The following is a 25157-nucleotide window of genomic DNA, read 5'->3' as shown; positions in this document are numbered from 1 at the left end:
CCCTCCTGTGCCGGGCGTTGCACTAGTGGGTGGGGTTCATGACGAGATAGTCTCGTCATGGGCACAGCGCAACCGTGCTCCATGACGAGACTATCTCGTCATGGGCACTGAAGAGGTTAACTAATGGTATAAAGGCAGATGGTCGCTGAGAAATGGTAAACCAAGCTCCTGATGCAGTATGTAAGAGGGGCACAAATGTGAAAGCCTTAGCAGAGGTCCAATACATTTGTTTTCAATAATTTGTAAACAATCACTGTCTGCATAGCCCCACACATCACAACCGTAAGAAACAAAGGAAACACATTTTGTTTTCTATATCTCAACCATTGCTTTCATCAGAGTGTCCCCAAGATTTGAGGAGAATTGGATAATGGCTGAAATAGACCTTGAAAGAAGTTTTCTTAGGTTCCCACAAGGGTGACCATGAACCAGCTTCATCAAAAATGTCCCCCAGATAGGCCAAGGAAGCAACCTGTGCTATTTTCCTGCCCTCTACATGAAACGTGTTGGTCTTAACTGGTGTAGGACTGACTACCATAACATGTGACTTAGAGAAGTTAGTTTGTAGCTCCAATGAATTCATTCAAAAACAAAACTAACTAGTAAACAGTGTAACCGGATTGCGTTTCTTGAAAACAAGACGACACATCCGCACACAGTCATGCAGGGACGGCAGGTTTGCCTGCTCTGGGGAAATCCACATCACCTGAGAGGAGTGCAGATTCTAACCAGTTAATATAAAGAGTAAGCAAAAAAGGGGCATGGATACAGCCCTGCCTAACTCGGTGTGTAATAGAAAAAGGCTTTGTACAAGACCCATCAGCATGGTATCTCACCACAGCAGTCAAATGCGAATGACAGTGCCTGAGAAAATAGTCAATGTTGGCCTCAATGCCCAAAGTCGGAAGAATGTTCCACAATATTGTTCTATTAACTCGGTCGAATGCAGAGGTGAGGTCCATAAAGGGCACGTAGCAAGGGGTGAGCAGAACTCCGTGGAATTTCACAGAGTTTTTGTGTAACTCCGCGGAATTCTGCAGAGTGCAATTCCGCGAGCTCCGCCCACCCCTTACCAGGCTTAAATCCATATTGTAGGTCCGACGAGACCTGGTTTTACTCCACCCAAACTGATAAATCAGTTCAAAAATATCCTCCCCAAAAGCTTTACTACCGAACCTATCATTGTAACTGGGCGGTAACAATTGGGATGTGATTTGTCCCCTTTTAAAAAAAAAAAAATCAGGATAACTAACTGAGACCAAGAATCAGGAATAGATACTTTAGCAGCAGCATCCTAAAATTGAGTCAGCAGAGGGACCCGTATTGCAGGTTTGAAATATAGAGATCTGGTGGGACCCTAACCGGGGGCTTTGTTAGGGGTGAGACACTGAAGCGCTTCTTCAACCTCTTCCAGGGAAAACCTTATGTGTGGACCTGGACAGATAGCTGATACTACCTCCTCTGTCATTAATGGATCTGTCTCTCCATAGATACCTTCAAAATGTGAGACCCACAAATCGTCAGGGACGTGAGAGTCCAGAGAACCCACTTAGTTTTAGTAAATAGTGGACAATAGACCACCTTCCAAAAACGAGATCTATCCCATAACTGTCAAGCATCACAAGGCTCTTCTCGCGCATCTTCTCTAGGAGAGGAGGAGAGGATGTAGCCTTACGGCTAGAGCGGTCGACCTCGAAGCTGGGGAACCGGGATCGAGTCTCGGCAACGACGCTCAACATCCTGTGATTATGGGCAAATCACTTAATCTCCCTCACAAAACTGAATGTGTCCTTTTGTAACGAAACTGGTGCTCATGTAAAGCGCTCCGATACCCGATGTCTCGGGTCTAGTTCGCGCTATATAAAACTCTCTTAAAAAAATAAATAATAATTTGCGACTTGTCCAAGCCTGTTTATAAGCCACTCAACAACAAATAACTATGACCTAACCTGGGTTGAGCCCTTAGAGCTTGAATCAGTGCAGTGTGAGTCTTAGAACAATGTGAATCAAACCATCTGGGAGACATATCATCCCTCTATTCCTGGGATACGAAATAAATGGTCTTGTGGGTAAATCTGTTTAAAGGCAGACAGAATCGTACTGTCAGATATACCCTCCCCCGACAAGTTTTGAAATATGAATAGCATCCCAAGACCAGGGGATTTTTCAAAGTCAGATGGCACCACTTGTATCCATTTCAGATGGCCACCCTTGTCGGTAACAATGAGCGGACGGGCTGAACCTATAATACCCCTCTTGTTATTATCAAGCCCTTAAAAAAAATATGGCGATTGGGGCATGATCACTATAACCCGGCAAACAACACTCAGAGAATTGATGTCATTAAAGAGACGAGGGGATAGGACGAGAAAGTCAATAATAGAAGGTTTTCCATTACCCACGAATGTTGAGGAGAGTGGATTGAGATAATCACCTAACCAAAAATCTAAAGAGAAAAGTAAGTTAAATTAATGAAACACGGAAGTTAAAAATGGCCCTGCAAATGTGTGTGTCATTTGCAGCTCAAGGAATGATCAAGGATGGGCACAGTGATCTTCCAAAGCAGTCTTACGTAGATGAATATTGAAGTCACCTGACAAAACCAGAGGACGGGCTAGGAGATGTGTAATAGTGATGAAGGGCCCATGGAGCTTGTTCAGCCTTTGCAAAGGACGACAGCCATTTGGCGAGTTATAAATATTTACAAGGCGCGTACGGTGAAGCCTGGGACTAGTTCATAGCAGAGTCTGGATAGCAGGAGGGTCTGTGCTGACGTCCTTCACTGAGCCCTTGATTAGGGTGACCAGATTTTGAGAAGCAAAAACCGGGTCTGGTCAGACATAAAAGGAGGACTTAAGAATTTAGTCTCACTTATATATTTGGCCTGTCCCATTTTTTGTGCAGCCTTGTGAATGTGTACACACACGCATGCACACACAAACAAGGCTACCTTTAAATAACACTAGACATGGCTTGACCTCCACCCTGTGCCCTCCTGCCCTCCTCCCCACTCGGTCTCTCTGCTGGGAGTAGGCAGCGCACCTTCCCCTGTGATTCCTGGCAAAAACAGATACATTATTTCTATTATGTCAGACTTCAGGGGCTTCCTGTGGTAGGAGACCATACCTTCAATTCTCCTCTGCAGGATGACCTGACCTTTGTCCCAAAAACCTGGACATATATTTAAAATTACCAAAAGCGTCGGAACACTGGGACAGTGCTCTGAAAACCGGGACTGTCCGGAGAAATCCGGGACATCTGATCACCCTACCCTTGATGGATAGCATCAATAAGCCCCCTCTTGCTCGCCCTACAAAAGAAGGGGATGCCAACACATGAAAAGCCCTAAATCCATCTAAATACAAATCCCTCCTGGTCTCCCATGTCTCCCGCAGACAGATGACATCAAACATTTTCATGTAATCAATCAAAGGGCGTACAGTCGTCTTACTTCGTAATCGCATGATAGTGCATAATGCCACTTCCAGGGTAGTAGAGGAGCTCACAGAATTTACAGCGGGAGCTGTTGACTGTGTGTTAGCTACAGATTCAGAGAGGGGGGGGGGTCAATTGAAATAGAGGTAAAACGTGTCTCATGGCACTTGAGAGCTTCTAATGACCTATTAGTAACAATATCTGAGGGATTTCCGGGATGGCAGAAGGGCTAGGACGTTGTGTGGTGGGAGCTATTAATTGGGCGTTAGCTGCAGTCACAGAAAGAAGGTAATCATTAAAAAACAAATGAGAGAGAAAAAAAGCATCCCATGGGGCTTTGATGCATCTTTAACCTTTTCAGCGACAAGAAAGGGCTGGACCGACAGTGAGTTAAGCTATGTGTCTTGGCGTCAGTCACTGCTGTCTGAAGAGCTGAGGAAGTCAAACTCTTTGGAAGTTGGCAAGGCAGTAAAACTCAATTGCCCTCTACCAGTACCGGATGGGACCATTAGTGGGTTAACAAGAGGAACCAGATGTGATGGCTTATAAAAGAAGCACCGTGGGAGAGCACCTATTCCAGAGGTCACCATCGAGCTAAAACAAGAAGTCACTTGCCAACCCCGCGTGATTAAATTAACCCCAACATAACCCCCCTCAAAGCCTTAGGTGAGCAATCTATTCCTGGTCGCTACTGTACATACCAAAATTCAGATAATCCAGGTGAAATGAGCTCTGTTCGCGGCCAGCCCTGCATGAACCAAACATTTACGAATGTCTTATGGCCAGTTCGCTCTTTGAACCACAACAAGGCCAAGATACCCACAGTCTCGCGCTCCTTTCTTGTATCACCTGGAGTAGGAAAGAACCACACTAACCATCGGCATCACACCCCAATGAGTACAGGTCCCACACCTTTAAAACGGATCCATGCTGCCTGGAGGTATTTATTATGGCCACAGAGCTAACGGCATCAAACTCAATCACCGGTAGCGAAATGTAAAGCCAGCACTAGTAAAAACAATACCGGAGAGGGCTTGGTTACCTTACCTACCGAAGTCTTTGATAAAGGGTCTTCACTTCAGGCTTCAGAAGAGTCCAGCTGGTGGTGGACGAACAGCTTTTCTGTGTAGGAAAGATGTAGAAAACATGTCTGGAGAGTTTGGTACTTCTGATTCCAGGTATCCCCAAGTTACTTTCTTGAGTGAGGCAATTTATAAACTCTCTAATGCAATTTTGACAATTTTGACAATTTATTTATTTTGATATGGAACTCCAACGGAGGTCCACAAAAGTTCACAAATAGATAAAAACAGAGATACTTTATGCACAGTACAACATTCTTCCATATTCAAATGTCAAATATTACAAAATACAAAAATGGCACTAAAAATTATCTAATAAATATCCAGAAAAGTTTTAAAAAATGGATAAATTCTAAAACACACCATTTCGTTTGGAGGGGACAAGACAAATGAGCGGGCCTCCTGGGCGGAATGAATATTATATTTGATAAATACAGGTCTTAAAAACATATGCCTGGCCCTTTGCAACTTCGTACAAACAAATAACACATAGTTAAAATCTTGAATTTGCGAATGACACATTTCACAGATTCTCTCTTCACTTGGAATTTTGTCCCATATACCAGTGACATCTCTTAATGGCAACAAATTCATTCTTAATAAAAGGATTAGCCTTCTAATACCGTGAGGGAGGTTCCAGGTTAAATAAAGCTGTGGTCTATTCCCCACAGTGCTCCCACAGACTACCTCATTGCGAGACTTAGTCTGACTTAAACCAGTGTCTCTAGCCAAGCTGATAGAGGAAACAAACTTCTTTATGAACAGTTTTCATTCCGTTTTTAGCATGGGGGAATCAGTATTCAAGGTAAGCCCAAATTAGTCATTTGCATGTAAAAAGGACCTAAAAAATGTTGAGGGGTCTTTCAATTTGTCAAAAATTTCTATTCTCAAAGCAGCCCTAAGGGTGCCCTCATCCTCCAAACACAAAGAGTTACCCCCCCCTTAAAACCGCAGCCAAGGATAAAATGTATGAGGAGACTAAACCAAATTCCAGATGTAAGACATGTACAGCAGCCTGAGAATTTAGATTGCAAATTTGGCGAAGAATTCGGCCTTCAGCGTTGTCAAAAGAAAGCCAGTATTTCATATCCAGTACCTCGGCAGCGTATATTAAAGAGGGAGGAATTTTTACCTTAAAAGCTGACAAAACATGACTGAAATGGCGTTTCCCACAAATTTTGTAGAATCTGTTTAAAGCGCCAGTCTGGGAGACAGCCTTGCTAACACCGAAATTAATGTGCTCTACATCTCACCCTGTTTTTGAAAAGGCCTTCCCCAGATATAAGTAGGAATCAACCAATTCAGTTCTTCAGACCCCAGAGACCACTTAAAACATCTTTTTATTCTATGACCTCCTTTGCGGAAGACCAGAATTTTGCTTTTAGCAATATTAATTTTCAAAAAGTGGGCTTCTGCGTATTTAGTTAGGGCATCCAGGCGACGTTGCAGACCGATAGGTGTTAAATCAAAAACTGCAACGTCATCTGCGTATAACAAAGATCCAACAGACATTATGCCTATCTTAGGGGCATCCCCCCGTACTGAATTCAAAGCAGTGGGGAGATCAGATATGTACAAAGAAAACAGTAGTGGGGGCAACAAGCAGCCCTGCTTTAGCCCATTGTGCGTTTTAATCCTACGTGATAGCCCCTGTGCACCACCCATCAGGACTTGACACCAGGTATCTGTGTGCAAATCTATAATAAGACCCTAGAGGTGCTGTGGTATACAAAATTGGGCGAGCTTTCTCCACAGCGTTTGACAATCGACTTTGTCAAACGCTGTGGAGAAATCAATAAATGCTGTGTAAACTGACATACTTCGCAAGAAAACATATTTCTCAACAATGGTCTGGATAACCGCAATGTTGTCCAAAGTACCATGGTTCCTTCTAAAGCCAGCTGGCTCTGGAGGTAAGATGTTCTGATCATAGACCCATTGCTGTAGATGACATAGAATACTCTTTGCTTTGTTGGATGCCTCTGGCAAGTTATTCGCAATCTGTCTAAAACTAGCTGGTGTCGTTTTTGGACCCATTTTATACAGAGGGACAATGATACTCCCTTTCCAAGAGGGCAGGATGTTATTCGTTCAAAAGCAATGTTTGAACACTGGGGCTAAAAGAGTTCCCCATACGGCTGACTCCTTTTTAATTAGCTCTAAGGCAGTTCTGTTGCCCAGCAGTTTGCACTTGAGACACCCTTGCACTAGGGCTGATTACCAGGGGGTTCCTTTCACTTCTGTTACTTTGTAAGGTTTCCTTATATTTTTTTCCTCCCCCCATTTCATTTTTAGGGTGAGTTTGCTAATTCAAGCTGTGGGTCCCGTGCTCTGCCGGTCACTGGAGTCAAGCTAGCCTGGATGATGAGAAGTGATACCCCGAATCCGATCAGAGGATGCTTGTTTCTGGTCCAGGGAGGACCTTGCTTGGCAGTTCGGGCTGGACTGCTCCCATGGGATGCATGGTGAAGGCTGATTTGCATATGGCTGGATCTAAACTAGAATGCCTTGGTGAGCAAAAAAAAAAAGATGGATTTAGGCCCAGATCTCTGTACTGGAGTGAATGTTTGACATTGTTTAGCATTCCGTCCATAAACTGTTCTTTTTGCAGTTGCTAAATTGAGAGCTGTCTGGAAATGCCCAGTATGAAGAGAATTAAAGATTTCTCAGACTGGAGAATTAGAAGTTGCGCACTTCATACGTGCTTTGACTGAACCCCACAAACTGTGAGTGGGGTCACACCATCGCAAACCAGTCTTTCTATCACGGTGTCAGCAAACTCTGTCTGGCCAGTGGGCTGAGACAGACACTACTCTTAAAAGGCAAGGGTTGTTTAAGAAAACAAATCAAACCAGAAGACTATGAAGTACTAAAAAGGAATACAAGTTTGAATATTGAATAATAAAAAATAAGCATTTAATCTTGAGAAGTGGCATAAACTGAATAGAGGGAGGTTTGAAAGAAATAGTATTTTATTAAGTAGAAAAGAAAAAGGCCCACAAACAGACAATAAAAGTGTTGTTGGAATAAAGATGTATTTGAAAGGGAAAACCATTAACATGCAGCACCAAAACCAGTATTTTATCAAGAAATGCCAACAAGAGAACAGCGGTGCACCATGTTTGCTGTATTATGTTAAGTAAATTAAGCGTAGGTACGCCAATGGCTTCTTGGCGCTGGAGTAGCTAAATGGTTATGATGTAGCCCATCAGAAAGCCAGTCGGAAGACAGCATGTCTACTAGAGGTAGGCCTGTCCCAACAACTACATTTTTGAGTTCTTCAGAAAGGGGAGAAAATCAATTTCCAATCCTAGATGATACGGAAAGGAATTCCGCACCGCAGGAGCCGGGACTGAAACATCCCGGCCTCCCAAACGAAGCCGATAGATCCAGGGGATCCAAGTGTTCGTGTGATAATGTATTTCTTAAGTTTCCTAGTTAGAAAGCGAGCGGGCCGTGGTGCTGCAGGCTTTGAAAGCAACACAGGAGGCCTTACGTGGCATCCTGTTTTTCTGCAGCAAATGCAGCTGTTTCAGTAAAGGTGGTTCATGGGCAGTCCTGGGGAGTCTGTAAATGAGGCAAGCAGCCTCACTCTGGATCAATTTCAGCCAATGGGTAACATTATTAGGGAGACCTAATTAGAAGAAAGTAAGGTAGTCCAGTCTTGACATAATGGTAGCCATAATTCAAGTTTTTAAGGCTTCTGATGGTAGGAGGCTGACTAGAGAGCCACAGTAGGTCATGTGTGTTTACAGAAACGTGTGGCCGGACTAAAGTCGTCCCATGGCAGATGGGCCTTGCTTCTCTGTGGTGGTGCCGCAGGCGCCCAGTGTGAACTTTGGCACTCCAGCCGAGGGATGGGGAAGCTCTTCAGGGCAGGGGGGCCTATGTGGTAATGATGAAGGATGCTTCGTAGTCCATGGAAGTATTAAGTAGGTTTATTCAGGATAAGTTGATAGGATGTGAAGTAGAGCCCCACCAGGAGCAGCCTTCCTGCTGCTCAGCCCATCCAGCAACGGACTCACACACTCACCAACATTCCACTCACCCACATGCTGTCACCACACTCACACTGACTGAGCAGCAGGTATAACATAAAACATAACATGTACTTTTGTATAGCACACGTATCACCCGAAAGTCTCAAGGCGCTGAATAACAGATGTATATTGTTACCCAACTCAATGGTACTCATTTTATCGACCTCAGATGGATGAAAGGCTGAGTGGACCCACCGGGATTAGAACCTGTGACCATGAGGTTGAACACAGGCCCCTACAGTGGATGCATTTGTCCACTGCGCCACCAGACCCGCCCAATCCATCCCTGTAGAATTGCAAGAACCCTGCTAATGGCAATGGTGTAACTTTAGGGGAGGGGAGCATTTTTGGGGACTCACGCTCCCCTAATAAACGCGTTTTCCAGTGGCTACTTAGGGCAGAGACTCTGTTTTGCATTCAGCAGTGTTGGGTTGGAAGAGGGCAGGGTCATTTCGAATGGTCTCCTATTCAGTAGCTCTTCTGTTTTCATGGAAAGGAAGGGGTGCGGCTTGGCTGACCAGGACAAAGGTACACAACAGCCATCCTTGCACTTATGCTTCACAGAGGAAAGAAGCGGATTTGCTAAGACATAGACCCCTCCCTGACACAAGGGCATAGTTCCCAGCAGCCTTTTGTAGCAAGGCACTCCTCACTTTCAGGATTTTACGTTCTAGAGTGAATATTCACTTTTGCCCTTTTCTCGGTACAAATGTATTCTTGCAAATGTTGGAATAACCTTTTTTTCATTGATGGAGAGCTAAGAGGTGTACCTGGGGTAAACGGCGTTTACTTAGCATGCGTTACTTCGCATGCCATTACTACGCGGACATTAGTAAGCACGCGTTTTAGTTCGCATACCTTTCCTAAGCAAGTCGGAACAGCGACTTGCGTTAGGGAGGGAAGGTGTTGGATTTAAAATCCAACACCTTCCCTAGTGTCCGCATAGGCTGGAGTTGGAATAGTAAATTATACTATTCCAACATCCAGCACCACCTACTGCAATTCGTTTTTCCGAATTGCTTAGGAAAGGTATGCGAACTAAAAACGCGGTCGTACTAACGACCGCGTAGTAATGGCATGCGTACTAAACGCATGCGAAGTAACGTCATATATTCGTACCTGGTACCATGCTAATTACCAACTGATTCCTGTGATTTAGCTAACCCCACCTCCTCATGGCATTCTTCTTTTTGGACTCCACCACAGTATATACTGTTCTTTAAAAGTACCCCTTGAGGCTTGGGATGCTCCTGCTGGTGCAAAAATGCTGCGTGGCACCACACGGTACATTGCAGTTAGTTTCCTTTTAAATATCATGGGGCAGAATTACGAGAAAGTGCCGCAGCGCGGCAACGCAAGTACGGTGGCTGCGCCATGCTGGGGCACTTTCAAAGCACAGGGATGCGACATATTTACAACAATATGTCGCATCTCTGTGCTGCCCCCTGCGCTGGCGCACAAACGGCAGCTATGTGCCGGTGCAGTCACCCTTGCACCATTGTGCAAGGATGACTGTGTCGTGGAGAGATTGTTTTTGTGCAGGAAGGGGCACCTTCCTGCACAAAAACAATCATTACAGGCATTTTCCTCTTTCAATGTGTGCTGTAGAATGCAGCACGCATTGCAAGAGGAAAAAACGAGGAGAAATGAAAACATTTCTCCTCGTTGCGCCTCTCTACGCCATAGCATTGACACACATTTCCAGATTTTCGATTCCTCGTAAAATCTGGAAATGTGTCTCCATGGGTGTTGCGTGTAAACACCCACAGCAACACCTATGGAACGCTACTTTCACGCAAAATGCTGCGTGTAAAGGGGCCATATTTACAAGGGCAGGAAAAGCCACGCTGGGTGGCTTTTCCTGTCCTTGTAACTATGGAGCAGTGAAATGCGCCACCAGTACGTCACAAAAGGGGACGTACTGTTGGCGCAGGGGGCTTGTAAATTTGTCCCCAATACCTTTGTAAAAGAACAGTTTTGAGGCTGTACACACATGCACTCATCCATAAACACAAAACACGCACGCACACACACACACACACACACACACACACACACACACACACACACGTGGTGAGTGCATTACCCCTCCAAGCTATCTCATGGCATTAAAAGCTGACCTTAAACGTGCTACACAGGTCACGGCCGCAGATGCTCTACCTTGCTAATTAAATCATTGCCATAGGAAACAGTAAATTGCACGTGACACAGTTTCTATAGCGTGTGCCAAACTCACCAATTTTCTGCCAGCTGTTGTCAAAGTGCATTCCATACTGAATAGCCTTGAAGGGCTTGACATTTTTTTGATGCTTTTCGTTATATCACCATCCCTGTCTTTGTTACCGTGACCAGCTAAAGAATGTACCCTTCCAGTGCCTGTCACCCAGTCTTGTAAACCCCACTAGACCATCTTTTTGAGTTGGGCACACTGGGGAGATGGTTGGGAAATCTCTGAGGTACACCCCCTGAATCTCACTCACTAAGCTGCGCCCCTAGCAGTCGGTCTAGAAGTTTCTCCCAAGCACAAGGATCATGATGGCAGGTAGTCCTCCTCTTGTGCAGGCTGCAAGTCACCAATTCATCAGCGTCACAGAGATACCAGACTGGCACTGCCAAGCCTGAAAGAAAAGCACCAAACCGCAAGATGACGAGAGAAGCAGGGACTCCACCAGTCCGACCAGAAGGTTGGCTTCTCTAAAACTGATAGTAGGTCTTAGGCCAGCAGGGGCTCAGGGTGAAGCTCGGATGAGCCCCTTAGAGGCCGAAAAACATTCTACAGGTCTTCTGTAAAATAGTTATGATCCAAAAACACAAAAGCAGGAAAAACTGGAATCCTATTATAAATTGCTCCCAAACCAATCCGTAGATGTCCCTCAAATTTGACCACTGCAACATCTTGTGAAGGTAAACTTAAAGGCAGTGGTGTAATGCAAAATGATGCTCATCCCCCGCAAATTGTGGTGAGGGCACCTAGACCCTCCCAGAGCTCACACATATTAATCGGCTTTCAGCTGAATGGAGGCATCTCAAAGGCTTGGGGGCCCCCTTGAGAGTTTGGGGCCCTCCTGTGCAGGGGTTACAGGGGCTTGGGTTATGCCCCTGGTTCAAGCAACTCTCAGTGACAGCTTTTCCCTCACCCAAGCTGTCCAAAGTCTGTCTTGGACAGTAAAACACCCGTACTTGTAAATGTCCCACTTACGACAGAGCACACCTGGTCGCCACACACCCCACTACAGGCACATTTGTGCCCATCTCTGAGATTGGGGGGCGCCAGCGCCCAGTTTTTTAGGGCCAGGACTTGTCATCACCAGGCTTTCACCCAGAGCAAGAGAAAAAGGCGGAAAAGGATTAAAAAGGAGGAAGAGAAACATAGGAAAACCGTGCCACAGGGAGAACGTGGGGTTAAAAAAAAAATAGCCCACAAGAGGGAGCTAAAAAAGATGGGAAGTGAAAGATGTCGGAAGACAAAATCATGAGCTGGAATCAACACTAAACCTTCTTGGTATTTGGCAACCTGGCATTCAGCAGAGCTGGCGGTGGATAACTTCAGGGCACTGGCACTTACTTACTCTATTTATTTAATTATGTATTTATTTATTACAAATTAAGCTCTGCCTAAACCTGGAGGACAAAAAACCAAAAGTTTCAGGGAAATCCCCCTATGAATGGCCACGTCTAACAATGGCTCATGCTCCCTCACTGCACCACTCCTTGTACAGGGCTCGCCACTCTCACTGCATTACGTCTTGTACATGGCTCAGTACTCTTTCACTGCACTGCTCACTGGCATGGCTCAGTACTCTTTCACTGTACCGCTCACTGCACATGGCTCCCTACTCTCACTTTCACTGCACCATCCCTTGCTCATTGTTCGTCCTCTCACATTTCCTTCCTCCGTGCATAGGGTGCTTCCCCCCTTCCTCTGGCACTGAACTGGTCCTTGTGCATTGCCTCCTCCTGCCCTTCTCATTGTGCCGCTCCCGGCAAATGGTTTCCTCCGCTCTTTTTTTCATTCCACCCTTGATTGCACGTGGCATTCTTTTTTTTTTTTTTCACTGTTCTGCTTCTTTCACGTGCCCCCTTCTCTTTCACTGTACTGCTTACGCCTCTCTCACCTCTGTCTTTCACTGTCCTGTTTCTTCCGCATGTCCCCCCTCTTTCGCTGTACTGCTTCTTCCGTATGTCCCCCCTCTCCCCCTCACTATTCTGTGTGCATGTCCCCTCTCTACTGCTTCTTGCGCATGTCCCCCCTCTCTTTTGCTGTACTGCTTCTTGCGTATGTCCTCCTCACACTTTCGCTGTACTGCTTTATTGCACACGCCCCCTCTCTTTGGCTGCTCTGCTTCTTGTGCATGTCCCCCTTTCTTTCGCTGTACTGCTTCTTGCGCATGTCCCCCCTTTATTTCGCTGTACTGCTTCTTTGTGCATGTCTCCCCTCTCTTTTTCGCTGTACTGCTTCTTGGCTTCTTGCGCAAGGCCCCCTTTCTTTTTTGCTGTACTGCTTCTTGCGCATGTCCCCCCCCCTCTTTCACTGTACTGCATCTTTTACATGTCCCCCCTCTCTTTCGCTGTACTGCTTCTTGCGCATGTCCCCCTCTCTTTCGCTGTTCTGCTTTGTGTGCATGTCCCCCCTCTCTATCACTGTTCTGCTTCTTGCAAGTCCCCCTTTCTCTTTCACTGTACTGCTTCTTGTGCATGTCCCCCCTCTCTTTCGCTGTACTGCTTCTTGCGCATGTCCCCCCTCTCTTTTGCTGTACTGCTTCTTGCACGTCTCCTTCTCGATTTCACTGTCCTGCTTTGTGTGCATGTCCTCTCTATACTACTTCTTGCACATGTCCCCCTCTCTCTTTCACGGTACTGCTTCTTGCACATTCCCCCCTCTCTTTCACTGGACTGCTTCTGCCGCATTTCCCCCCTCTCTCTTTCGCTGTTCTGCTTCTTGAGCATGTCCCCCATCTCTCTTTCGCTGTACTGCTTCTTGCGAATGCCCCCCCTCTCTTTCGCTGTACTATTTCTTGTGCATGTCCCCCCTCTCATTCACTGTACTGCTTCTCGTGCATGGGCCCCATCCCTCTTTCACTGTTCTGCTTCTTGCGCATGTCCCCCCTTTCTTTTGCTGTACTGCTTCTTACGCATGTCCCCCTCTCTTTCGCTGTACTGGTTCTTGCGCATGTCCCCCCCCCCCTCTTTTTTGCTGTACTGCATCTTGCACATGTCTCCCTCTCTCTATCACTGTTCTGCTTCTTGCAAGTTCCCCTCTCTCTTTCACTGTTCTGCTTCTTTCAAGTTTGCCTCTCTCTTTCACTGTTCTGCTTCTTTCAAGTTTGCCTCTCTCTTTCACTGTTCTGCTTCTTTCAAGTTTGCCTCTCTCTTTCACTGTTCTGCTTCTTGCGCATGTCCCCCGCATTTCGCTGGTACTGTTTCTTGCATATGTCTCCCTCTCTCTTTCACTGTCCTGCTCCGTGTGCATGTCCCCTCTCTACTGCTTCTTGCACATGTCCCCCCTCTCTCTTTCACTGTTCCGCTCCGTGTGCATGTTCCCTCTCTACTGCTTCTTGCACATGTCCCCACTCTCTTTTGCTGTTCTGCTTCTTGCATATGTCCCCCTCTCTCTTTCACTGTACTGCTTCATGTGCATGTCCCCTCTCAACTGCTTCTTCCACATGTCCCCCTTCTCTCTTTCGCTGTACTGCTCCATACACATGGTCCATTCTCTCCCACTGTGCCCCTCTGCACATTGTCCCCTTTCTGATACTACACACACCTTGCATACAGCTTTTTCTCATTCACGGGACCCCACTGTGCAGCTGGTCCTGCCTTCTCTTTTACAATGTGCTCTGCGTTGCACACGGTTCCCTCCTCCTCTTCCACTGTGTCCCTCATTGCACATAACCCTCTCGCTTGCCCTTTTCCAGGATCCTTGTGCATGCAGCTCCCACTTTCCATCTACCCAGCGTTCATACATAGATATATGCAGAATGCCCCCGGTCTCTCACCGTATTCGTCCTTTCATACCGCCCATCTTCTTTTTTTCACTATATCTAGATCACTCCCTGCATAGCTCCTCCGCTCTCATTTTCCCTGTACACTCATTGCACGTCTGGCCCATGGTCCTTTCAGTCTCCTTTGTACACCTCCGCGCAGAAGGCTCCCCTCTCTCGCGGTCACCCTCTTTGTACAAGGCACCCTCTCCTCTTTTTACCTTAATTGGGGACTTTTTCAGAGCCCTCTGCGTCACTTTTGCACCACACAATATTGTGCTAGAGCGACACAAATCAAAAAACAGATTAATGAAGCCAATCAAGGCCTCCTTGCATGTCCCTGAGTGGCTTCATGTAATTCGACTAATGCAACGCAGTGCAAATCGTCGTGTTGCCTTACTCTTCACCAGGGAGGCTTTCCCATTGTGTTATGTGGGTGTTCCCACGCAACACCCATGGATTTTAATGTGTTCCCAGATGTACCAGAATTGGTATGCATGGGAATATGCCAAAAACCTATACCCCCCCAAATGAGACGCAACATGTTTATTTCTCCTACTTTTTTTCCTTTTTCTGTTAGTGCTGCATGCTTCAGAATGCGTAGAAAAAGAAAAGGTGCAAGGGTGCCGGTGTTGTTGCTAGGCAGCCAAAAGGGTGCCAGCGCAATGTAAAAGGCAGGAATGCGTTGTATTGACTTAAATCCGACTCATTCCTGCCCTTAGCCTGTCACTCAGTGCAGCATGGTGGCTTGCTGCGTTGCACAGTGTGACTTGGCCATAAATATTGCCCTAAATTGCTCCTTCTCGAACCCCCCCCACCTTCAAGCATTACATTAACCAATCTTTCTCCAGGGGACAGCCATGCATATTCTGACTATGCAAGCCCTACCACACTTGTCTTTACCACGCATGTGCCTTAACCACTCATATGTGTGGTTAAGGCAGTGCGCAGTCTAGCTGCTGCCTGCAGATCGGCGGAAGAAGGAAGACGCCAGGAAGAGAGGACACAGTGAGCTAAGTGGGGCTGAGGCCGGGTTTGGTGGGGGTAGTTTGTTTGGGTTGGGGGGTCGTTTTCAGGGGTGGAGGGGTCGGGCTATTTTAAGGGCAGGGGGGGTAAGGGACATTTTCAGGGCAGCTCGGAGACATTTTCAGGGCTAGGGGAGGGGGTCGGGCTCGTTTTCAGGGCTGGGGGGTCAGGGCTTGTTTTCATGGCTTAGGGGTCACGTCGTTGTCAGGGCTGGGGAGGGGGGAGGTCGGGGTAGTTTTCAGGGTTGAGGGGGTCTTGGGTAGTTTTCGTTTAATGAGCGGTTAGGGTATAAGGCCTAAGGGCAGTGGAAGGAGTTGGGGTAGTTTTAGGGACAGCGTGGTGGGTGGGAGGGGTCAGGGTAGTGTATGTTAAGGGACAGGGTTTTAGGCCTCAGGTCAGGGAGGAGGGGAATGGGTAGTAAGGTACTTTTCTAGGGCTTAGCTTATTGGAGGGTGAGGTAGTTTTTTTTTGGGTTCGGGGTTCTTTTTTAAAATAGGAGTTAGGGTTTTAGGCCTAAGGACAGTCAGTCGAAGGGGTGGGGTTAGAGCATATTAAGGGTTATGGACAGAGGGTGGAGGGGTCGGAGTATTTGGACCTCAGGGCTGGGGGGCCAGGTAAGGGGTTTTGTAGCTTAGGGTGGGGGGGTCGTGACCTTAGCCACACATACTACTCCTATACCATTCATGCCTTTATCAAGAAATTGTGTGGTAGGCATGAGTGGTAAACGAATGAGTGGTTAAAACACATTTGTGGTTCGGGCTGCGTGGTAGAGGCACGCGTGGTTTAGCCATGAGTGGCTCTATCATACAACCCTTCTCCAGACATGACACAAGGTTATGGAACTCTCTCCAACTGATTACGTCAGGTCACCTTAAAAAAACACCTCAAGGCCCTTCTCTTTCAACAACACCTGGGCTAACTAGCTCCAACCCCCTCTCGATGCAGCCAAGCGTAGACCACCCTCAACCACCATGAACAACGGATGACCAGCTCACGGTGCTGTACCACCTGCTTGTCGTTATGTTTTACGTGTGAAGCTCTACCCTATGGGGAGGGTAACCTTGTGTTCTCTCTACCTTTAATGTACATACATATCTTATATTTGTCATTGATACGTTCTGCTTTATTGTAAAGTGCTCTGATGCCATGTCCACGCTATATAAAATCACAAAAATTGATAAATGCCTCGCCTTGCAATTGGTTTTTCCTGTCTTTTTTCATTGTACCCCTTCAAGCACAAGGCTCCCCACTCTTTCACAGTAACCCTTTTGCACATGGCATTTTACCTCGCCTTTCACACGGTTCTTCCCCACCCCCCTGTCTATCCCCCCCCCTTCCTTCTGACTTTTCGCGGTGTCCCCGCACCATGATAGATGGCCTCTTTCTTCAGCTGACATTCTCCACACTCGCTATCAGAGTCCAGCCCAGTGAATTATTTTCTGCCGACGGCGATAAGTCAGGCTACTCTGGAAAGCAGAGGCGCGGAGTCCGCCGTCAAAGGCGTCTCATCCGTTGTCAGTCTCCAGGGAACAAGTCTTCTATGTTGGGCTCGGTTCCTCAATCCGATAGGAGACACTTCAGAACCTTTCCCTTCTTCATGATGGCTGACACTCGCAGCTCAGGCCGAGCAAACCAAATCACCATTAATAACATAACGTGTCTTTGTCACCTTTAGGCATCTTGGCGCTGAATAACAGATGTTTATTGTTACCCAACTCAATGGTACTCATTTTATCGACCTAAGATGGATGAAAGGCTGAGTGGATCCGCCGGGATTTGAACCTGTGACCTTGAGGTGGAACACAGGCCCCCTTGCAGTGGACACATTAGTCCACTGAGCCACCAGACCCGGTTAATTAATCACTGCCCTTTAGCATGCGCGAGCTGGACCCAAGCCCAGGGCGCCGACCTCTGGAGGGATGCTTACGCTCCCTGCAGCAGTCTCCCCATCACTTAAGCCCAAAGAATAGTAGCCTTCATATCATACGGAGGGAGAATAAAGAGCTGAGTGGGCCCAGTGCCATTTAAACCTGTAACCTCCAGTAATGCACAGGTCTCGGTAGCAGGCCCTATCCCGGGGCCAAATTCAAGTAAAAAGGTGAAGGGGCAATGGGGTCCCCCTCCCTGAGCCTTCATGGGCCGTGGGAGACACCATCCTATGGTGCCACATGGTATTTAAAAGGGGAGGGGAGTCATACGGCCCCCAAACCACAAGCCTCATTAGGCCCCGAGGACTCCACCTCCTGGGGCTAAATTCAAATAAAAAGTGGAGGAGGTCATGCAGCCATCCACCCTGAGCCTCATTAGGACACAGGGACCCCATCTCCTGGAGTCAAATTCAATAAAAAATAGGGGAGGGGGCAACGTGGTCCCCCCTACCTGAGCATCCTTGAGCGCCGGGGCACATGTGGGGTCATGGGGGGAGCCCCATGGCCCCTACTGCCCGAGCTACCCATGCATGGTGAGCCCAGCTGGAGGGAGCAGCTATCTATGCTTGCTCCCTCCGGGCGGGAGCAATATGTTTTCTGTCTCTGAGTGCGGGCAGGCAAACAGAACAAAAGTCTGCTCCAAGCCGGCGGGAGCATGTTTAAATCTCCTGCCAGGTGAGAGCTCGTTTGCTCCAGTTTGGCAGGAAATTTAAAAATGCCCCTGCCAGACAGAAACCAACATATGAATTCATGCCCATGCTAGTGAGGACAGGGAACTGACTGGGTCTCAGGAGTGGCTCCCAGGTGCACATTAACTGAGCCGGCCCTGGGGGATGGGGTCCCCTCCCTCCTTTGTTTACCTCAGTCCCAAATGCTGTAGGACGGAGGCCCAAAATAAATCCAAGTGTTGCCCCCCACGACCTTGGCCAAGCCCGGGTGTTAATGATTGTTTACACAAAGCGCTCAGCCTGCGATTGTTTTTCTTTTGCCGCAGATTTGCACAAATACCAGGCCTAGCAGGTTAGGGTATCCCTACACTGTCTCTATGTCCCCCGAGTCTTGAGTCCTAAGATGTCAGCCTCCGCTTCCTGGTTGATGTGGCAGCAGCTAATCAGCTATCAGCAGGAGATCACTTGGGAGTGCGGCATGAAATATACAACGTTTTTGAGCATTAATTGCTCAAGAACTACTGAACGGATTTATACCAAATCACAAAAAGCACTCTTTCTGGACAAAGATCTACTTTTCTGCCAAATTTGGTGTAGATCCGTTCAGAGGTTTGGGTTGTAGCTGTATCTAAAATTCCTATGGAAAAATGAATGGTAAAAATATATTTTCGGACCCCCTTTTTATCGGCCCCCTACTTGACAGTTTACCCCAAAACTTTCCATGAGCAAACTAGTCAAAAAGTAGCACTTTTTTTGGAAAGTTTTGTGGAGATTCATCAAATGGCGCCTGTAGTGTCGCCATGCATGGTACCTTAGCGCAGCGCTAGAACTATGCATGGCGAGCCGAGATCGGGATTTGGGAGGCGGGCGGGCGGAAGGAACAAGAAGGGGGAGGAGACAAGGGGAACGAGGGGTACGAGATGGAAAGAAAGGGATAAGAAAATAAAGGAATTAAAGAGACATACTGCGTCCGTCTCTTACATCAATGCGGCAGCGCTAAAGTTACTAGCAACAACAAAAACAAAGACAATTCCTTTGGAAACACAGTCCTAACTTTAGCTACCCAATGGCAACCACGACTGGAATATATATATATATATATATATATACACATATACACAGATATACATATACACAGATATATATATATATATATATATATATATATATATTTCGCTCCAAGTACACCGGGGTACGAGTCACTCCTTAGGGCGGGTGCCAAAATGCGGCGGTGTACCGCACAATATTCAAGCTCCACTATTCCCTCGTCTTCTGGAAGGAAAACGGCACTCACAGGACTTGATTTCAGCAAGGTTTAATCGTTAAAACCGAATGCAAAACAGACGCGTTTCAGAGTAAATCCTTCTTCAGTGTTTGCATTTCGCGCTGTGAGGCGCCATTAAAAAGAGACACACTGGTCGGCATAAACACAAACAGGGGACTTTGACGCACTGTATTTCCATGCGCCATTTTGAAGTGGTGATTTATCCATTCATCGGTATGTTACGATTGGTAAATACAACGTTAAATTCTATTACATTTCATCAATTCATTGAAACATGTAATCATGTCGTAAATGCCAAAAATTTGATAATAATTTTGCCGTGTATCGGCTATTTGCAACCAATAGAACATATTGCGCATGCCCCTAGTTTGTCGTTATAGTGCCGTGTATCGGCTAATGCTTCCCCATGTCTCAGGTTCCCAAGAACACAATAATTAATCATGACGACATTTGATTTCATAGAAAATGCTAATTACCCAGGTGCACCGCCAGTTCTTCCCCACCATTTAACCCATTCGGGGACTTAGATTGGAGATCTATGATGTATCTTGATTCTAGTCTTCGCAATTTCAATACCCTATCACCTCCCCTGATGTTGAATGGGACACAGTCTATGCTGAAGTATTGCAACAGATCCCTGTTGCTGTCATGTTTGAAGGCAAAATGGCGTGCCACAGGATAATTAAAATCCCTCTTTGTAATAGCACGCATATGCTCCAGCACTCTCAGTTCAACACAATGTATAGTGCTCCCTATGTATCTAAGTCAACAGGGACATTTCAGACAATAAACTGCATGTGTGGTGTTGCAAGTCATGAATTTGTTAATCTTTTTGGCTGATCTTAAGCCTTTTATCTCATATGTCAGCACCCTTTTACTGAATGCGCAGGCCTTGCACCTCCCACAGGGAAAAAAACCTTTCATGTCATTTATGGTTCCCTGTCTTGGTGGTACAATATCTAAATGGCTATGCACCAGACTGTCTTTAAGTGACCAAGCCTTTTTGAAAGTGATTAAAGGTGCTGTTGGAATGTCTGCACGGATAATTGTGTCGGTCTTTAATATGTGCCAGTTTTTCTTCATTATTCTCCTCAGACTACTAGCATCCTCCGAAAAGGTGGTTATCATTCGGAATTTGCCGGTTTGTTCTTTGCGAACTTTTTGCTGGAATAAATCCGTCCTAGGTATTTTTTCCACTCTTTTGAGAGTGTTCTCAAGAAGACCTAGGGTATATCCTCTCTCTAAAAATCTATTTAGGCTTGCTGTAGCTGCCAATTTAAAGTCGCTTTCTTTTGAACAATTCCTTTTCAGTCTGAGAAATTCCCCGTACGGAATGCTATTCTTTAATTTTTCGGGATGACTACTGGCAGCGTGTAAGGTGCTGTTTCCAGCGGTCGGCTTTCTATATAGGGCTGTTGTAATTTTACCCTCCTGTATCACAACCCTCAGGTCTAGATAGTTGGCTGCCACTACACTTATCTCACCTGAGAATTGTAAGTTAACCTCATTTTTATTCAAATGCTCTATGTATTTCTCCGCTTGATTTACCGACCCATTCCATACTAGGAAAAGGTCGTCTATGTATCTGTACCACGATACTATGTTGTTGGTCCAGTCTGTGTTAGCCTCAGACCATGCCACCTGCTCCTCCCACCAGCCCCCGAACAAGTTCGCGTAACTGGGGGCGAAGCAGGTGCCCATCGCGGTACCCGAGATTTGTCTAAAGAGGTCCCCCTGGAAAATAAAGATATTATTGAACAAACAAAATTCAATGAACTCCAACAACATCTTATTATGGGTACTGAATTTCAAAGGCCGTTTTTGGAGAAAATATCTAACCGCATTCATGCCCTGTGTATGGTTAATACAAGTATATAAACTTGTGATGTCCAGAACAATCAGACAATAAGATGGTTGCCAGGTAAGTTCCTCAATGTGTCTAATGAAGTCTGTGGAATCTTTGATGTATGACTTCAGTCCAATTACAGCTTCAAATAAAAAATGGTCTAAGAACCTAGAGAGATTTTCTGTTAGACTACCCATGGAAGAAACAATCGGTCTACCCGGGGGTTGATTTTTGTTCTTATGCACTTTGGGTAAGTGATAAAATGTGGGTAGAATGGGATTATTAGTTCTCAAAAACAAATATTCGTCACAGTCCAACATAGATTGCTCGTACCACTTTTTTATTAAAGCATGTAATTGCTCTATGCTTTCCTGATACTTTGCAGGTGTAGTCACCTCGTAACAATTCTTATCTCCCAATTGACGCATGGCTTCTGCCACATACATGTCTCAGGGAATTAACACAATGTTCCCTCCTTTGTCGGAGGGTTTACAAATAGTCAATTTATCTTGTTCCAGATCTTTAATGGCGAGTTTCTGAGCTTGGGTTAGATTGTCTTTGTTACGAGTCTTTACGTTGTTGTTTCCTTGGAATTTAATCAGCTCCTTAATGACAGTTTCAGAAAAGGTGTCAATGGCATCAAAGGGCATCTGTGGTAAAAACTTGGAAGGCAATTTCATGCCACTTTTTGGTGTTTCCTGTGTTATGCCAACCTGTGTTAGTCTGTGACTCATGGTCGTCGCTTAGTACACGCCCACTGGGGGGCTTGAAATAAAAGAATTCATACTCATTCATGCGCATCAAGTGTCATTTTTGTGCAGCCCATGAAGAAGGGGTTGGTACCCTGAAACGCGTCGGCACCCTCAATTGATGTAAAGCGGGAAGGAATGCTGAATAGAAACCCGGATGGGTAGAGCACTGTCGAGTGATTTCCTAATGCAGAGGGCATTCTTTGGATAGATATATATATACATACCATCACATAGAAAGACCTTTCTGTTTACTTAGAAAACATTTAAAAAACAGTTACAGTTAATAAAATACGGATTATAATTTAAAATCTATATCATAGTGCAAAGTAAAACCTGTATGATGGGAGCATCCAAACGAAAGCCAAAGATGCTGAAAGGCGGGGCTCCCAGCATCAATTTTGTTTTCTTTAAAATTAGAGGAGGTACCACTTGAGATTTTCTTTGAAGCCAGGCCAACCATTTTTCAACATGAGTCTTTTTGGATGCCCGTTCCATATTTTGTCACTGGCACCCTTGAAGTGTTTAAGTGCCATTTTGGAACAGTCGGTGTTTGATCGCGATGAGAGTGAAGGAGTCTTCCCAGTTAATGATGGGAAAAGGTTGGTAAGTACCTTGGCGCTTTGTAGTTCAATGCCTTCCAAACAAGAGTCAAGACTCTGTGCAGGATCTGATGGTCCACAGGCTGCCAGTGTAGTTCATTTATTTTAGGGGACACAGTTATTGTTCCTTAATCTGAAGATCATGCTTATCGGCCAATCTTATACTCTCTGTAACTTTTGGACTTTTTTGGGGTAGTCTTCGATATGCCACCAGAGTACTACAGCTTTGATATCACCCCTGCTTGGCGTAATAGCTTACAATTATCCCTTGTCTAGATACAGGAGTGGACAGGGGGCAAAGATCTGGAAACCACTTTAATGAAGTAGCAGCAGTCAGGTCATTGCTTGTAAACAGAAGTTCGCTTATACCGCAAATTAGACATATTCCACTTGTGCGCGTCCATCACTAGATTACCCTAAAACACTCCGATAACTCAGGGATAACATTGGTGTGATTTCTAAGATGAACAAAGATTTGTGCATCCTTAGCGTACGATTCACGACCAATTCCTCTTTCTGTAAACAGTTGTGCAAGAGAAGGAACATGCCGGTTGAAAAAAAAGGGACAATAAGGTCGTGTCTTAAAGTATTCACATTTAAGGGTTTTCTTCATTCTTCAAAATTCTCTGAGATAAATGGCTTCACATTTACTGGCACCTAGAATTCCTTTTCTCTAGATAAAATTATTCCAGCACCCCAATCCTGCATGCCTCTTCTTCTTGGCTTTAAATTCTCTATAACAAAGAGCCTTTGTGCTACTATCCAATGTTGTCTTTGCTTAACTTCTTGTTCGAGAAATATTATAAGTGTCCTACAATGTTTATCACTTTGGTTGGCAAGAACCAGTGAAGCAATGAGTCGGTGTGCCTTCATTCTATCACTTGCACAGTTTTACAGATTCACAAGATTGAAAATGTATCATGTTATACCCCCGATTCACAGAATCTGTAATGCATTGTGTCATTCTCCAGTGGCTTGTGCTTTTTTTCTGCCATCATCAGTTTCAGGAGCATGAGCCATGTTGAAGGCCCAAAGTTTTATTTTCTTTATTTGCTCCCCGTCGTTGGAGCAGCACATTTCATACCATGCATATTCCACAGTCACCTGGATCCTTAGATTTTATGAACGACCATCCTATGTTCTTCTCCTATTGCTCTCCTGAGGTCACATGTGGGATGAGTTGTCATGAGATAGCCTCAAAACCTGTATCTTCCGCATTTGCCCACATGCACCAGTTAAGTTTGTGGCCTATATCTTTTATCTTCTCCGGGTGCCTTTATTCACAGGAGCGCTCCCTCCCATGCATTATCTTCATCGGTGGTCATCATTCACCAGACTGGTGGATCACAAACGATAAATCATTGTGTCATCATACTTTTGTTTACACATTCTGTATTATCCAAGGTCATTGTGATGTCACTATACGTTTGGAACCTCTCTTCAGCTGCCCTTGATCATCGGATGCATGAGTCATTATGGTAGTGCCTGGCAACATTTCCCTTCCTTAGTTCACACATTTTCTCACACTGATGGCAAGAAACCATAAATGCACCCGTTTCTAAACCTTTAAATCAAAGAAAAACATACAGGTGATTAATTTTGCAGTACTAACTTGCTAGGTAAAATTCAGTAACCTACTCTCTCCACTATACAAGCACGCACACACTAACACTGTCACACACTCAGTGATGTTATAAAACTATTAATTGCTACATAGGTGCTGTGGGAGACAGGTTAGTGTACAGCCTATTCCTTAAGTGACTAAGGGCCTGACTAACTAGCAGTTGCAGTAATGTTTGCAACAGCCCTTAAATTTCAACAGGTCAAACCTGCCAGAATTTAACAGGGGAGGCACTGTATTAACAGGGAAGGCCTCGGTATTAACCTGGATTTGCAGATTTTGCTGCACTAAGCCCCACAGTTTGCATGCTAATCCCCAGAAAGTTGGAATAGACGATGATTACTGCACCCATTAAAAGGGCCCTCGCAATAGGCACCTTAATGTTGCAAAATTTGCAGGAAGTGAACAGGCTTCTGGCTAGTCCTTCTCTTTGAATGCTTTCAGACAATGCATTTTATTTTACATTTACTGAAGATCTGCAGACAGAGGGGAAAGCTCTGGAGATCCGTTGTTTCAAATAAAAAGAAATGAGCTAAGACTGTAGGGGGGCTCTGGCTCGGGCATTAAGGGCTTCCCACGACCTCTAGTCTGCTATTACCGACCCTGCAGTGAATGCAAGGCCTGTGTTTTTAGCACACTGTGAGCAATGCGCGGCACTCCTGCCCATCACCCCCGCAGACACGCTTTTCACCAGACTAGTCGAGGGAGGGAGCAACCTCACGCCAAGCGGCAAAATGCTTCGTTTTCCATGTTAATATGCTGTGCCTGTGTTCCTGCAGAATGCCAAGACTGCAGTGGGTGATGGAAGACCGTCAATCTTTTCCAATGCTGGATAGGATAAATATATTTACAGCAGGGACCAATAAATTGAGGAATGCAAAGAAATGGTGTGGC

The 25157-nt window shown here is 45.7% G+C and overlaps 1 long non-coding RNA gene across 1 annotated transcript in view; it reads right to left on the bottom strand.

Moving 5' to 3' along the window:
* The window catches only part of LOC146812673 (uncharacterized), a 542976-nt gene that overhangs the window by 278036 nt on the left and 239783 nt on the right, over positions 1–25157 (bottom strand). Inside the window, exon 3 of the long non-coding RNA XR_014966883.1 lies at positions 4487–4557. This is a non-coding gene — a long non-coding RNA (uncharacterized LOC146812673). The remainder of the gene's footprint in view (positions 1–4486; positions 4558–25157) is intronic.

Source organism: Triturus cristatus, chromosome 7, assembly GCF_964204655.1.
Source record: "Triturus cristatus chromosome 7, aTriCri1.1, whole genome shotgun sequence".
NCBI classification, from domain to species: Eukaryota; Metazoa; Chordata; class Amphibia; order Caudata; family Salamandridae; genus Triturus; species Triturus cristatus.
The sequence above is the reverse complement of the archived record's forward strand: the minus strand, read 5'-3'. Positions and strand labels throughout refer to the sequence as shown.